The sequence below is a fragment of the Callospermophilus lateralis genome, chromosome 7 (genome assembly GCF_048772815.1).
Source record: "Callospermophilus lateralis isolate mCalLat2 chromosome 7, mCalLat2.hap1, whole genome shotgun sequence".
In the NCBI taxonomy this organism is placed as follows: Eukaryota; Metazoa; Chordata; class Mammalia; order Rodentia; family Sciuridae; genus Callospermophilus; species Callospermophilus lateralis.
The window spans coordinates 102,251,299-102,267,592 of record NC_135311.1 but is presented as its reverse complement, the minus strand read 5'-3'; positions in this window follow the sequence as shown (position 1 = coordinate 102,267,592).

The window sequence follows — 16,294 nt, the reverse complement described above, 5'->3', positions numbered from 1 at the left end:
TGAAACATGGAGCCTGGGGCAGAACAAGCCCTCGACGTAACCCGGCTATCATAGTTTTATCTGTGCTCTGCAATGCCTGCCTGTGACAAGTCCCTGTGCTGGGCACCACAAGTGGACTCCGAGGCCGTCTCTGGCCTTAGACCCCAGGAGGAGAGAGGCGTGTAAACAGCCCATGTTGGTGCACATTCCGACCGTCACTGTTCTACACGAATCCGCCCTGGTGCCTGGTTTCTGGGGATCCAACACTATTCTGCCACCACTCCTTCCCACCAGAGGAGCCTGGGGCCTCCTGCCCCTGCCCCCTGAGGGTCTTCTCCCTGGGGAATGGCTCTGTCAGCTCCCCCTTCTCTCCACGTGAACACCAGAGACGGCTGTCCTCGAGATTGAAAAAGCCAGCTGCACTTCAATTTATCTCCCCAGGCTGCTCCCCAGCTGAGACTTACGGGCTGTGCCTGTCACAGTGACCCCGTAGGCTCAATTACACATCTGCTTCCAGGAGAGACTGGGGAAGGAACCTGCCTAGATTTGCCGGGTGGCCCCAAGGGAGGGCCATGGGCCCTGTCAAACCTGGGACCTCAGACAGCATGGGGCCCCCTCCGCTGCCTCTCTTGGCATGCAGGAGGAAACTGAGGCCAGACCCAGGGAGATACACTGGAAGTTCCTGCCAGAGAAAACGGGCCCCGAATGAAGTCCAGCGTGGACCCTGAGTGCCACCTCAGGGGCTCCTCTCACTGTCCCCGAGCACGTGACTTCATTATTCCCCAGGCAGCCTTCTTCCTGCGTAATGAAATGTTTGCTAGGGAACATGCTTTGAAACTTAAGCTGAAAGAAAACATTACACCTCCAGAGACCAAGACCACAATCTGTCCCCAAAAACATGTTAGAAATGCAGCAGTGCAGGCTGACACAGGATCACGGGTGTCACGGGTGTCACTGGTCTGCGGTGACAAAGCAGAGTCCCACCTTTGCCCCAAAGACAAGGACCCAGAGCCCCCTTCTACATAAGCATGAACTTATTCTTCTCAAAGGGCCCCCCAATTATTCCTGGGAGTCTCCAAGAGTAGCTGCAAACCAGCCCATGGGCTACAGTCACTATGAGGTAGCCCCATGCTCTTCCTCTGGGGCTCAGGCTCCTTTCCCATCAATAGCCTCAATGGTGAGGCCCTTGGAAGGAGTCCTGCTGCTGCCACTGGGGACAGGGTCAGGGCCAAGGTGCTGTATTCTTGTCCCATGCTGCCTTTTGTCCACTCAGGGGCCATGGGAATTGAGGGTGAGTCCCAAGAGGGGAGCCCAGGTTCCTCAACTCCCAGCTCTGCCAAGTGGAGTCTGACTGACATGGAACCCCTTGTAGATTGAAAACTTGCCATCTGAGAGGTCCAGATCAGCCCACCTGCTCTCCGTGCCTGAAAGGCCTCCACAGTGAAACAAAGGTAAAAATGCTCACTTGGTAGGGTGGTGGAATGCGGTCATGTTCCACAACGCCTGGCATACACTAGGTGCTCAATGAATGATGGCTGTTGCTGCTGCTGCTACTACTACTCTTCTGTCTGAGACTGAGTTCCTAGGGATCAAAGGCAAGTGATTCGTTTGAGAGGTGATCAGAGGATTCTTCATTGAGGTGTTGGTATGAGGGTGAGGGAGCTGGGGTCTATCTATACCCACTAGTCATTGGCTGGGATCTGCTGCAGGAGAATGGGCATGAGGTCCCCGGTGGCTTTCCTGCATGTACACAGGCCATGCTAGAGGCCTCTGAGGCCAGAAAAAGTCCTCAGGCAGAGTGGTAGGGCCAGCCCTTAGAAGGGGCCAGGTTGGCATGTGCAAGATGGTGTACCCTAAGAGACATAGACAGGAACTACCAGCCTCTGGCACAAACACCATGTAGTGTCACTTCACATGAAAGATGAGATGCTACAAGTGTCTGTGTCAGGCTGGGGGACCCCAGAGGGGGCAGAGGCTATTTGACTATGTGACCTTGGCCTGTGCAGTCTCTGGTCCTGTTTCCCTGCCCACCAAGCAGGGAGTTCAGCCAGCTCCTGGAGGTTCCTTATTCCCCAGCATTTAATTCAAGTGTCCCAGGGCCCTTGGGAAGAGGCAGGCAGCACCAGTGTGAGGCTCCATGTCAGAGGTAAGAACAGAGCAGAAAGGAAGCAACTAGGCCAGTAGATCCCACCTGCACCTGGGGATCACCTGGGCACTTGATAGAAATTTTCAGGCCGAACTTCAGAAACTCTGGGGTGGGACAAGCAATCTGTTGTCTTTTTTTTTTTTTTTTGGTACCAGGGATTGAACCCAGGGATGCTTAACCACTGAGCCACATCCCCAGCGCTCCCTGCCTTTAGTAAAAAATGTATATATTTTTTAGTTGTAGTTAGACACGATGCCTTTATTTTATTTATTTTTATGTGGTGCTGAGAATCGAACTCAGCGCCTCGTACATGCTAGGTGAGCGCTCTACCGCTCAGCCCCAGCCCCAGCCCATCCCCAGCCCTTCTTAATTTTTATTGTGAGATAGGGTCTCACTAGGTTGTTTACAGTCTTACTAAGTTGCTGAGGCTGGCTTCAAGCCTTCCATCCTCCCACCTCAACTTCCCAAGCCGCTGGGATTATAGGCATGTGCTCAGCTAGCAATCTGTCCTTAACAAGACCTCCACGGGGTGCTGGTCCTGTGCATGCTCAGGTTCCAGACCAAGGTCTAGCTGTGAGTCAAGGCCAAGCTGGAACTGGAATCTATCTCCTGTGTCCCAGACTGTCCCTTCAGTCATTTGGACGCAGGGCCCCATGTCTCTTTGCTTCTCCCAGATACCTTCCCCCTCACATGTGATGCGCCTGGGGTTTATGAAAAATCTCAGTGTGAGGGGAAGAAAAGAAAACCATTTTGGAGTCCTGGAAACTCTGGCAGATCTGGAGGCCTTTGTTATCCTTCTCTGCCTATCTACATTCTACAACCATTTAAAAACAGAGACTTCTCGAGGTGGGAGCCCTTCCCCTTGCAGCGCCTGGGTCACAGCAAATAAGAGAGAGGGGGCAGCTGTGAAGGTGTAAATTATGCAGGATCCCCAAGAGCAGCTTGGCTTGTTCAATTGTCTGAGAGGAGGCTGAGCATGGTGGCCTGTAATTCCAGGGATTCGGGAGGCTGAGTCAGGAGGATGGCAAGTTCCAGACCAGCTGCAGCAACTTTGTGAGACTCTGTCTCAATAAACAAATAAACAAACAAATAAAATGCTAGTAGTGTCACTCAGTGGTAGAGCATTGCTGGGTTAAATGCCTGAGAGGAGAAGGGGATCAGGCAAGGCCACTCAGCTAGACAATGTTCTTGACCAGGCCACCTGCACAGAGGGGACCTTCTAGCTCACTTTCCACTCCACTCCTCTCTCCTGCAAGGGCTCTTGGGATTGCTGGCTCTGCACCATTCTTCAAGTCTGACTCGATGCTCATTGCACTGTGCTTCTGGCTCTCACTTGGGGCCCTCACCTCTTCCACCAGCTCTGGTCAGCCCACCATCCCTGGCCTCCTCGGCACAACTCACAGGACCAGCACCCCATGGAGGTCTTGTTAAGGACAGACTGCCACTTCATCCTTGAGACCTGTCCTCTCAATCTTCCAAACACCCTCCTTGTTCCCAGGCTGCTGGGGACTTGTCTTCCATCCCAGCATCGCCTCCTGGACTCCTAACAGACAGCCTTGACTCCGTGGGAAAATAAAAGCAGCACACAGGGGCTGCCTCACCCTCCTCCCTGGCAGAACATGTGCCCGAACCACAGCGCTGGGTTCTCGGAGGCCAGATGCTGTCCCTGCCGTGCCGTCCCCCTCCGTACTCACACCTCTCCGGCTCAGGGCAGCCCGCTCTGCTTCAGCATCCCCCTTTCTCCCTTTCTTAGCTTTTCCCATCAGTATGTAAATGCATTCAAACACCCCATCCAAGACAAACACAAGCAGCAGACCGAAACCTCCATCACCATCTACGAAATAACCGCCCCCCATCACCTCTCCCCGCCCAGGCTGCTCCCTGCCTCTCTCCTGCTCTTCTCAGCAAGCCTCTCCAGAGGCTGGGACTCTGGCTGCCTCCACTCCTCACCTCTGGCCCCTCCCTGCCCTGGCTTCCTTTGCCTGGGGTCACCAACACTGTTCCCATTCCCATATAAACCATAGCTGTGGAGCACTTCATCCTTGATACCTGTCTTCTTGTTCTTCCCAACACCTGCCTTGTTCCCACGCTGATGGGGGCTTCTCTTCATGCATCCAACTGGGACTCAAGTGGCTACTTTTATGTGTTGGTCACTACGCTTGGGTCTAGTGACTCAGGGAGGAGCAAGATGGTTAGAACTTGTCTTCCAGTCAGTATGGAATAATGACGTCCTCAGGGGTCGTGCTTTCCTCCCCCAATCTCTCTTGGGAATCACACCTTGTACAGACTGTTGAGCTCCTATCTTCTGCCCAGACCTCTCTCCCAAGTTCCACACCCACACCTCTAACTATTTGGAGGATATTTCCTTCGGAATGGTCCACAAATTTGCAAGATCCAAACCAGACTTGTACTCTTCCCCTTAAATTTCTCCTCTATTAAGAATCAGGCCAGCTGAGGGCTAGGGTTGTGGCTCAGCGAGGGTTGTGGCTCAGTGGTGGAGCACTTGCCTAGCACGCGGGAGGCACTGGATTTGATCCTCAGCACCACATAAAAATAAATAAATGAAGTAAAAAAAAAAAAAAAAAAAAAAAGAATTAGGCCAACTGGGCGAGATGGCACATGGCTATAATCCCAGCAGCTTGGGAGGCTGAGGCAGGAGGATTTCGAGTTCAAAGCCAGTCTCAGCAAAAAAGCAAGGGGCTAAGCAACTCACTGAGACCCTTTCTCTAAATAAAATACAAAATAGAGCTGGGGATGTGGCTCAGGGGTTAAGTGCTCCTTGGTTCAATCCTTGGTATGAAAAAAAAAAATAGAATCAGGCCACCATCCATGCAACTCACAAACCTCAAACTTGGAAAATATTTTTCATTCCTCCTTCCAGTCCCACCTTATCTATCTTCTAAATGGATGCACTGGCTTTTGTCCTTCCTATGGCTGATACCCTGTGCCCTTTTCCCTGACACAGTCCCTAAACCCCTCCTCTTGCCCCTCTGAACCATGGCAGGGACACAGCTGGAAGGAGTAAAAATGAATCTAAACAGACCAAATGTCCATCTGTGGTGAGTGCATGAACACTTGTGGTCTATCTATACAATGTGGTATAGACGGTCCCAACTTAAAATGGCTTGACATGTTTTTTCAGTTTTACAGTGGTACACAAATGATAGGCATTTAGCAAAAACTGTACTTTGACTTTTGAATTTCGATCTTTTCTAGGCTAGTGATGTGCCATCCTATCCGTATTCTCTCATGATACTGGGCAGTGGCAGCAAACCTCAGCTTCCAGCCAGCCACATGGATAAACCACCAACATGCTAAGCCATGGTGTTCAGTAACTTAGGTGTATTAAATCCATTTTTTTTTTTTTTTTTTGGTACTAGGGATTGTACTCAGGGGCACTCAACGACTGAGCCACATCTCCAGCCCTATTTTGTATTTTTAGAGACAGGGTCTCACTGAGTTGTTTGTGGTTGCTTAGGTTGGCTTTGAACTCGCAATCCTCCAACCTCTGCCTCCTGAGCCACTGGGCCTGTGTGCACCACCATTAAATCCATTTTTAAAAAATTTTATATATATATATTAGATAAGCAATACCTTTATTTATTTAATTTTACGTGGTGCTGAGGATTGAGCCCAGTGCCTCACACGTGCTAGGCAAGCGCTCTACCCCTGAGCCACAACCCCAGTCCCTTAAGTCCATTTTTTACTTAAAATATTTCAGCTTACCATAGGCTTATCAGGATGTAACCTTATGGTAAATTGAGGAGCATCAGAGCATCTATATCATTCATCCATAAAGAAGAATGAAGTGGGGATGTTGTTTGTTGTTTCTGGTGCTGCCAATTGAACCCAGGGCCTCACACACACTAGGCAAGCCCTTTCCCGCCGAGCCCCGGGAATGAAGTATTAGTACTCACTGCAATGCTGACGACCTCGAAAACATTGTGCTAAGTGAAATAAGCCAGACACAAAGGTCACATGTTGTGTGATTCCATTTATATGAAAGGTCCAGAAAAGATAAATCCATACAGACAGAACACAGATTTGTGATTGCCAGGGGCTGGGGAGGCAGAATGGGGAGAAATTGCTTAATGAGTAAGAGGTTTCACTTTGGCATGATGAAAATATAACTACATAGAGGTGCTGTTCACACAATGCCGTGAATGTATGATCACTTTAAAAATGGTTAATTTTATATGAAATGAATTTATGTTAATTTTTATGTGAAATTAGCTTTTTTTTTTTTAAGTTAAAAAAAAAACAAAACACACTGACCTTGTTAGTAGTCCCTTGTGCGTTCCCTGGTTACAGCTCCACAGTTTGGCCGCCCAGGCCTCCCCTAGTCTGGCTCCCTCCACCTCCCGGGCCTCATCTCCAGCTACTCCCTGGAGATGACCTTCATGTCACATAATCTCAGTGACTTCTAGTGCGCCACCCACACAAAATTAGAAAATATCAGTAAACACAAAGGAAAAAGAGCCATGCCATTTACAGGCAATCACCTGTGGACACTTTCCCCACTTGTCCAGGCTCATGCTGCATCTTTTAGATGTGCCTGGGGATTCTGTTCCCTGGAAAGCCTCTGGGGCCACTCCCACCCTGGTCAGGAGCCTCTGGGCCCCGCCTTCCCAGCACACTGCGCAGGTCCCTCAGCGTCTCTGTCATCCTCCGTCATTGAGTCTGTCTCCCTCCAGGCTGTGAGCCCCGATGAGGTTCTGGTCATCCCTGTACAAGAGTCTACAGGGTCGCCAGGAAGAGCATCACTGTGGAGGTGACAGCATGAGGAAGACTGAATACAAAGGAGGTGGAGACGTGGGGGGGCCAGGGGAAAGGGCTACTCTGTCCCTGTCGTGGAGGCCAGAGCCTCTTGGAGATGGGGAATTGCAAAGGGCAACGTTGCTACAGATGGAGGCACAGGGCATTGGAGCAGGAGTGAAAATCACATGGGCACCAGGTCACAGAGAACAACCGAGTGGCAGCCTGTAGAGCAGAGGCCTAGGGGACTGAAGTTGAGGGGAGGCCCTGAAAGCCCTGTTTGACCTGCCACCTGCCACAACCACACACATGATCACACCTGCACACATCATGACAACCCCCCACATACACCATCACAAAACCACACACCATCACAACCACACAAACACAACCACCACACACCATTACAACACAACCACAACCACACCATCACAACCACACATATTATCATACCAACACACCTTCACAACCACACACACAATCACATGACAACCATATACAACACACCCACACCCACACTATCACAAGCACACTCCTTTACAAGGACACCATCACAACCACACACCTTCACAACCATACCATCACAACACAACAACACAACCACACCAACACCATCATAATCACACACCTTCCCAACCACACACACACAAAACAACCACACCAATACCATCCCAACCACACACCTTCACAACCACACACATGATCACATCTACATACACCATGACAACCCCCATACATACCACCATCCCAAGCACTACACACCATCCCAAACACACACAACACACCTACACCCACACCATTACAACCACACACTATCACACCTACATATATTATGACAACCCCCACACATAACACCACAACACACGATCACCCACACACTACAACACACAACTTCATGACCATACACACCCCAACACAAGCACCACACATAAATACTACCACACCACGCCATCTGCACCACACACACCATCACCATTCTCCACTGAACAGAGACCAGCTCACAGCGGGGAGGGGTAGAGCAACCACCAGAGGTGTGACCCAAGAGCAGAGGGGCCAGTCGCACAGGGCAGGAGAGCAAGCTCCGACCCCACCCTGAGGGCCTGGGAGGAAGGTCCCCTTGGCTGTGCTGTGGGTAGAGCACAGGGGCTGGCCCTGCCGGCCGAAGGCCCTCAGGACACTGGTTCCTGCAGTGGGGGGCAGGTGAGTTGGGTGTCCCCATGGCAAGGACTCGGAGGACCCAGATCCTAGAGCCCACATCCTCACCCAACCTTCCCCGCCGGAGCTAGGCTGGACTGTGCCCAGGGCAATGGCCAGCAGCAGTGAGGGTAGGGCAGGCTGGTGGGGGCCACGAGGATGGAGAGACAGTGGCACATGGATGGGCAGATCTGGCCTTCCAGGTCCCCTGAGCCACACTTGCCCTGGCCCCCATTCTCCTGAGGTGGCCATCTGCTCCCTGGTGATGCCACTGGTACCTCCTTGCAGCCCCACAAGGTGGTGCTGTGTCCAGCACCGGCCCTGGCTTCTGCCAGGTGGGCAGAATGGCCTGCAGAGGTCTGGCTGGTCCTCTCAGCCCTGCCTCCCACTCCCCTGGTCGCGGGGCTCAGGGACACTCCACAGCACCGCAGGCGTCCCCCTCCAGGCACAGACCCCGCTTCCTCTCACACCTGAAATACCCAGCACTTGACCACACAGGCCACACCTGCCTCCTGTAGCCAGACCCCGGGCGGCTCTGGCCAACTGCCTGCTCCCTTGGCAGCTGCCTTTCTCATGGCTCCTACTGCCTCATGGTGGGCATCAAGTGAGACACCAGGGGAGGTGTGTATGCATGAGTGTGTAGAGGGGGTCACATTAGACACACGCACACATGCAGACACACCTAACACACCTGCACACTCAGCAATATGCAACTCCTCACACCTACACCCCAGCCCCACACAAGGGAACTCAGACATTCTTGCATATGCCCCAGAAGGACATGGGGACACAGGACCCAGAAATGCCCTGCTTCTCAGAGTGGCAGGTCTGGTTGTGATGCCTAACACCCAGAAGGCCTCCCTTCCAATGCCTCTTTTGCTATAAAATTGGTCTGGGAAGGCAGCCAGGGTCCAGGCAGGGTTTCTCCAAGCCCCAGACCGGCCCCCATTCCAGCCTAAGTTCAGATCCAGTAAGCAAAAAATCTCTTGCCCCCCACCTGCACCCAGCCCTGGTTTTGCTCCCTCTCCCCTGGCTGTGTGACCATGGGCAAAGCCTTCCCCTCCCTGGCCCCTCTCCTCTTCCCGAGGCTGGGTTGTCCTCGACCACTAAAGGGAACTTGGATCCTGGTGAGAGACACGGGCACTGGGGACATGCTGTGCTGGAGGGTCCGGCACGTCTAGATCAGACCCCCCGACTCCTGGGTGACCTTGGCATCCTGAGGAAACTGAATGATACCTATCTATAAAGAGCCCAGCCCAGGGCCTGGTGCACTAGGCACAGGTGGGAGATCTTTGCTTCTTCAATGAGGTGGGGAATTTTTCCTTGTGGCAGGGGTTGATGGAGAGGGGACGCTGTGTTTTTTAAAAATCCACAAGACTGACAGAGCTGGTAGTGCCTAAAGATAGGGAGCTACACCGCTTAATCTCCTCCCCTCCACGCCCTCGGCCTGGCACCCAACTCTGCCAATGCCTTCACTCTGCAGGTCAGGGGAGGATGCACGTCCAGCGGCGCAGGGCAGTGGCCTGGTGTCCATGCTGTGTGCACCTGTGCACATCTGCAAATATGTGTGCACACAAATGTCGGTAAACCCACCTGTGCAGGAGGACCCCTCTCCATGTGCCTGGCAATGTGTGCAAAACCACTCAAAGGAGCCTGGTGGTTTGGGTTTGAATCCTTAAGTCACTTGAGGGCTTTATGACCTTGTCCAAGTTACTTCACCTCTCTGTGCCTCAGTTTCCTCATTTATAAAATGGCGTCACCCTTGCTTGGGACTGTCCACCTGCCCCCCGCCCCCCGCCCCCAGGCCTCTGCCCACACTTTCTCCGCCTTTCCCCTTTTCTGCCTGGTGATTGCTCTGCAGTCTTGGCCTCAGTAGCTCCTCCTCTGTCTCCTTTGGGCCAAATACCTCTTGCCACCACGTTGATCAGAGAGAAACCATTTAACTGATGGGTGACCCCAAGAGCAGCCTCCTGAGGCCACTTGTTTCTAACTCCACCATCAACTTGCTATGTGGCCTTGGGCACCTGAATTCCCCTCTCAGGCCTCAGTGCCCCTTGTAAAATGGCCAGACCCTCCTTCTCAGGACAGGCCAGAGGATCACAGGACAGAGGGTCTGGGAAGAGCACTTTGCAAACTGCAAGTTGCTTGGCACCTGTACGGAGGAGTTTTTATACAAACAGGCCTCCTTCCTGCTCCTGGAGGTGAGCCCAAATATGTGCACACCTGTTACCTGGCGCTCAGGTGTGGGGCCGTTTCTGTTTGGGTTTGCTTGGGTTTGATTTCAAAGAAGGGGCACTCCCTCACTCAGGTGACGTGGGAGGGATCTGATCAACAGTGTTGCCAGGGGAATCCCGACGGCAGGGGGCCCTGATCACCCCCCACGGTGATCAGGCAGAAACTCACCCCCCAGGAAGGAGAAAGGGCACCGCAGGGACTGGTATCCCTTGGAGTCATGTGATCTGGGAGTGTGTCCGGTCCTCTGGGCAACCTGAGGTCGGTAACTTTCTCTTTGGAGCTTCAGATATAAGCCAGGATTTATGGTTTGGGGAGCCCCTATGCCCCAGAGGGGCACCAAGTGAGGACCCAGGGAGGGGTGAGCATCCTAGACCCCCAGGCTGGGCCCTGCTCTGTGGGAAGGCTTCCTCATGCCCTGTCCCCACCGCCTAGTAGCCTCTGCCCTCTCCCTCCTGCGCAGGGCTGCAGCCTCCTAGTGAACTTGGAGCTCTGCTCTCCCACACCCCCTGCTGGGAACACCCTTCCTCCCTCCCCTTGCTCCCTCCATCTGCTCATGTCCTTTTTCAGGATCCTGCCCGGGGAGCTTCCCAGCCCCAGGGCAAAGCTGGGACTTCTTTTCTGGCCAGTCTCCCCATAACACTCATACTTGCCACTGGCTACTCATCATCTGCCCAGTTCAGGGCCTAGTACCCCAAGGCACAAATAAATACCCCTAAAGTGTCTTTCTGCTGGTGACAGTAGAACATCTCAGAGACTCCATGAGGTTTTGTGGGAAGAGCCCCCAGAAGGAACTGGACTCAGTCCCCACCCCATCTCTTACTCCATCACTACACGGGGAGGGGGTAGTCCTGGAGAGCCCCTTCAGCCCACCCTTGCTGAGCCTCAGCTTGCTTTCTTCCTTTTTGGACTGAGGGTTGAACCCAGGGGTGTTTTACCACTGAGTTATATTCCTGATCCTTTTTATTTTTTATTTTGAGACAGGGTCTCACTAAGTTGTTGAGGCTGACCTCAAACTTGCGATCTTCCTGCCTCAGCCCCCTGAGTCACTGGGATTACAGGCATATGCCGCCATGCCTGGTGAGCCTCAGCTTTCTTACCTGCCAAGCCAGGAGGTTGCAGGATTAGAGTGGGTAAACTGTACATGTGGCCCAGTGAGCAGGAGTCACTGAGACTGTATCTCCATTTCTGCCAGCAAGTTCAGGGCTCTTTGCAATGCACTCTCAGGAACTGCCTCCAGGGACGGTCTGCTGCTGAGAGGTGTAGGCCCAGATTGGGCCAGGGTGCTGAGGAAGCTGGAGTTGCCCTCCTAAATGTATCCCCTACCCCAAGCCTGGATGAGCTAGGAGGAAGCCAGCAGAAGGTGGTGGGCCCTGTTGGTTGTTCAGAAAGGATACCCTTCTCCACCGGATACTACTGACTTTGGACATGAGCATCAGATGCCTTGGGAGGCCCTGAGGCTGTCTGGGGCAGCCAGGCCTGGCTTGGGCACTGTGTGTTCTGTGTTCTGGGCTTCACAGGCAGGCCGGTGCAGCCCGGTTAGTGGAAGCCTTGACTGAGAACAGCCTTAAGCTCTGACAAGGCATATGCTGGGATCTCAGGAGCCCAGAACCCATTTTACCACTTGGAGTGGGTCTGTGGGTCTGTGTGCTTCTGGTCGGTACTTAAGAAGCTCATAGTTTGCATGGAGAATATACCAAGAGAAAGTTTGGTAGCTGGGGGTTAGGAGAGGGACTCTGACATCAGATGGCTGGTGTAAGTCCTGGCTGCACCCCTCACTAACCCAGTCTCTCTGTGCTGTACCTCTTTAGTGATACCTAATACTTAACATGAGAACAATGCCTGGAGCTCAGTATTGGCCCTTACCTAGTAGGAGCTATTATCTGTGACCTCAAGCAAGTTACTCAGTTTCTCAGTGCCTCAGTTTCCTCATCTGTGAAATGGAACTTATAACAGTATTCACCTCACAACCTTATTATGAAGATTAAATGAACCAATTTTTAGAGCATGCTTAGATTCTTAGAACACCACAAGCACAAAGTGCCGGATGTTAGCACCTGGCATATATTTTGATCCAGCTATGAGTGTGTGCAACAGCTGGCATCTGCTTTCCTCGTCAGCTCCCTGACATGCTCTACTGAAACAGCTGAGGTCCAGGCCCTGCTACCTGTCCATCGGCCAGATTTGAATCCCCACTCTACCATTTCTTAGAAGTTATAATAAGAGTTACTGTTCGGAAAATTAAATGAGAAAATAAATGCAGAAGAATCTAGAAAGATGCCCAGCATAGAGTAAATTTCCGTAAGTTCTCCTCTCACTGTTCCCAATTCACAGATGAGGAAATTGAGGCTTCAGGAGGTTATGAAACCTGCCTGAGCCTCCACACATCATCAGTGGCAGAATCAAGACAGGAGCAGTTTCAACCTGATCTGCTGATGCCTTCCTGCCACCTTCCTGCCTGGACCCCAATGCCCTAGGGTCCTGGCTCCTGCGGGGTGCTGGGAAGAGCTGCTTGAAATTGGATGAACAGACCAAGCTGACTCAGTCAGGAGGTGCCAGAGACAGCCTGGAACCCAGGGCTCAGCTCTGTGGGACAAGCCGTGCGTGATGCCAACAGATCAAGAGCCTTTGTACATGGTGGGCTGTGCCCCTCTTGGTACAGTGGTCTCCTCCATTCTGAAGCCAGGACACAGGGACTTCCACCTTGGTGCCTTATTTAATAACTCCTCTGCTGGTTTCTCCCACTTCCCCTCCAAAATGCTGAGCTCCCAGCCTGGCCCAGGCATGAAGGGCTCTTCCAGCCTCTACGCATTTGCACATGCTGTTCCCTGAGGCTGGGATGCCACTCCAGCTCCTCTGCCTGATGAGTGTCCTCTCAGCCTTAGACTCCCTCTGTCCTCCTCCAGCTCTTACACAGTTGTCACTCATTTCAGCCCCGTCTCCGTCCCTTCATTGTTGAGAGGAGAGCACTCGTTTATCTCCACGCACACCTCCTCTTGCCCAGGAGATCCACTGTCACCCTTGGGATGCTTGAGATCTACTCGTCACTCTTCTGTACCTGCTGGGTCCGGGGGAGGCTGACCCACATTCACTGCACCCACCCCATCAGAGAGTGGAGAACAGGAGGACAGGTTCCCTGTCCTCTTGGCTGTGCCCCAGGAAACACCCGCCTCCTCTCTATGACCCCCACTGTCACAGCCCAGGGCTGCGTGCTCTCCACGCGCTGACACACCTTTGAGAAACATCCTTTTATTGAGCTTCTCCAGATCCCTGATTTCAGGGAACAGTCTCTTGGTTCTTGCCACCCTGACTGGTACCCGCTGCTTCAAGCATCCTGCACCTCACAGTAGTTTTCAGGCAAATCTCTCTCCCTGAGGCAGTGAGCTCCGCAGGGCAAGGCCAGCGTCTGGGCCAGTCTGCTTCTTCATGCAGAAAGAGGACACAGGGAGGACACTTGAGAAATGTCCTTGACTTGGATTGTACCAGAACATAATAATCGCACACACATTGAATTGAGTGAATTTTGAATCCACTCATTCACCCACTCATTCAACTGCAAATGCTCCTTGAATGTCACATGTGTCTGGCAGGGGTGAACAAGACAGAATGGATGGCTTCCTGGGGTTCGCGTTGTGATGAGGAGACACAGGCACAAAAAGCAAAAGCAAACAAACACCTGGAATCATTTTAGATGGATGCTCTGAAGAAAAGCAGGGCACAGGATACACAGTGACAGGGGCCACTGTAGCAGGGAAGGCCAGGAGGAGGCCAGGTCGGGGGTGCTCTGGTGCAACACACAGCTGTGGGAGGAAGGGCCTTGTTCTATTGAAGGACAGCAGGGAAGAAGGAGGATGAAGGGATGATGCGGGGGATGGGTGGATACCACCTTATTGAAAGGCCCCTTCCACCTCTGAGATTTGAGGACTCCTGGCCCTGGCCCAGGTGGGGCCTACTAGCCAACAACTTCCTGAATCCGTGCAGGTGAAATCCCCGTGTGAGATGCTGCTCTCCATGTTCTCCTAATTCATCCTCACAATCATCTACCTCCATTTCACCCATGAGGAAAACAAGGGTCAGAAAAGTTAAGCAATCTGCCCAAAGCCACACAGAGTCAGGGAAAGAACTGGAAAGAAACCCAGATCTGCCTGAACTGCGGCCCAGCAGGTGATTTCCCAACACTAGTGCACTCATTTGCCGGGGACCCCCTGGTCAGGGACATCAGCCTTACAGAAATAGTCTGGTAACAAGACCCAGAACTTCTGTCCAGGGGTAGGTGCACCCTTTGGAAGCTAGGGTCCCCCCAAGCTCTCTCCACAGCTCTCTGCTGTCTGTAAAGGGAGCACTAGCAGGTGAGCAGGCAAGCTGCACCATGCCCACGTGCCCCGACACTCTTGCAGGGCCAGGCACGTTGGCTAATGGGTATCATTTCAGCCCTTTCAGTTCTAATAGACACTGTGCTGCCATAAAGACTGTCATTTCCTGCGGCTCACGCAGATAATCAACATGCTGGCCGCCTGGAGGGCTTGGAACAGCAGGCTCTGGGCACATCTGCGAAGATAGAATCATCTTCTCATTCTCTGCCCTTCCAGGCCTTCCCCACCGGACACTGCCCTTAAATCAGAGGGCAACACCCTGGGTCCCTGGAGGCCCAGCTCACTGCAGAGCTCAGGGAAGAACCATCTTGTCTTAGTCTCACTTCTACTCTTCAGAGGCATGTGACCCTGGACACAGCACTTTGCCACCCAGAGCCTCAGTTTCCTCACTGTAAAGTGGGGGCAAGTGTGCCTAACTTGCTAAGGTGGCCTAAGTGAGATGACACTTTTTAAACACCTGCCACATGGTGGGTGCTTGGACGTCAGCAGCTATGACATCAGTGGTTCTGGAGATGGTAATTATGTTTGTCACATTTTGCAAATAAGGAAACTGAGGTCAGAGAAGGAAATAGGCTTCTCCAAAGTTAAACAGCAAATCAGTGGCAAAGTTGAACCTAGAACTTGGGTTTCCAGGTCAGGGATTTTGTATGACTTACAGATCCCCGGGAATGACTTACTGAATCCCTTCCTGTGGAATATGGTCACATTATCTCATTTAATTCTCAGAGAGCTGATGAAGTGGGCTCTTACTTTGCAGGTAAGAAGGCAGGGCTCTGAGAGGTGGGGTGACTTGCCTAAGGTCACACAGCTAGCCAGAGGTAGCCCTGGTTTGACCCTAGGTGGTCTGGCTACAGAGCTCCCAGCCTCTGTGCAGTTGCCCATAAGGGCGGCCTTAGGGAGTGGAGATGGAGCCCCAGCTTTCCCACAGGTGCACACAGGCAGCTCTGAGATTTCCGCTTGGCCCAGGCTGGGCCATCGTTTCCCCCACCTGATATAACTCCTAAGGACAAGGCCTGGTGTGCGTCCTGCAGCCCACACCTCACCAGCTGCGCCCCAAGGTTCAGTCCACAATCTCAGAAGGCAGAATATCCTTGGAAATCTCCAGTGTGTTTCCAATTCTCCCAGACAAGGAAACTGAGGCCCAGGGAGTCTGTGAGGTGTTCACCAAGCAGCCTGGTGAAGAGAGGTGTGAGAGGAGGGGGAAGAAGCCTCCATACAACACCCAGGGGAGATTCAAGACTGTCCTGCAACACACCTACCAAGACAGACCCCCCGCCCCCCCGGCAACTCACCATGTTGCTACATCCTCACAGCAAGAGAGGATCTGCAGCACTACTTTGCAGACAGAGAAATCAAGGCTCCCAGAATCAAAGCGACTTGCCAGTTTCACACGAATAAGTGGGAGAGCGTGGACGTCCACCCAGTTCAGCTCCCAATGTCCAGGCAGCAATTTCTCCCTTGCTTCATTTCTTGCTTTGTGAGTTCTTTCTCCCATCTTTTCTTCAAGCTAATGCCCCCTCACTCCCCAATTCTGCTCTGCCACACCATAAACCCTTCTTTTTCTGTACTGGTGTTTGAATCCAGGGGTGCTCTACCACTAAGCTACATCCTCAGC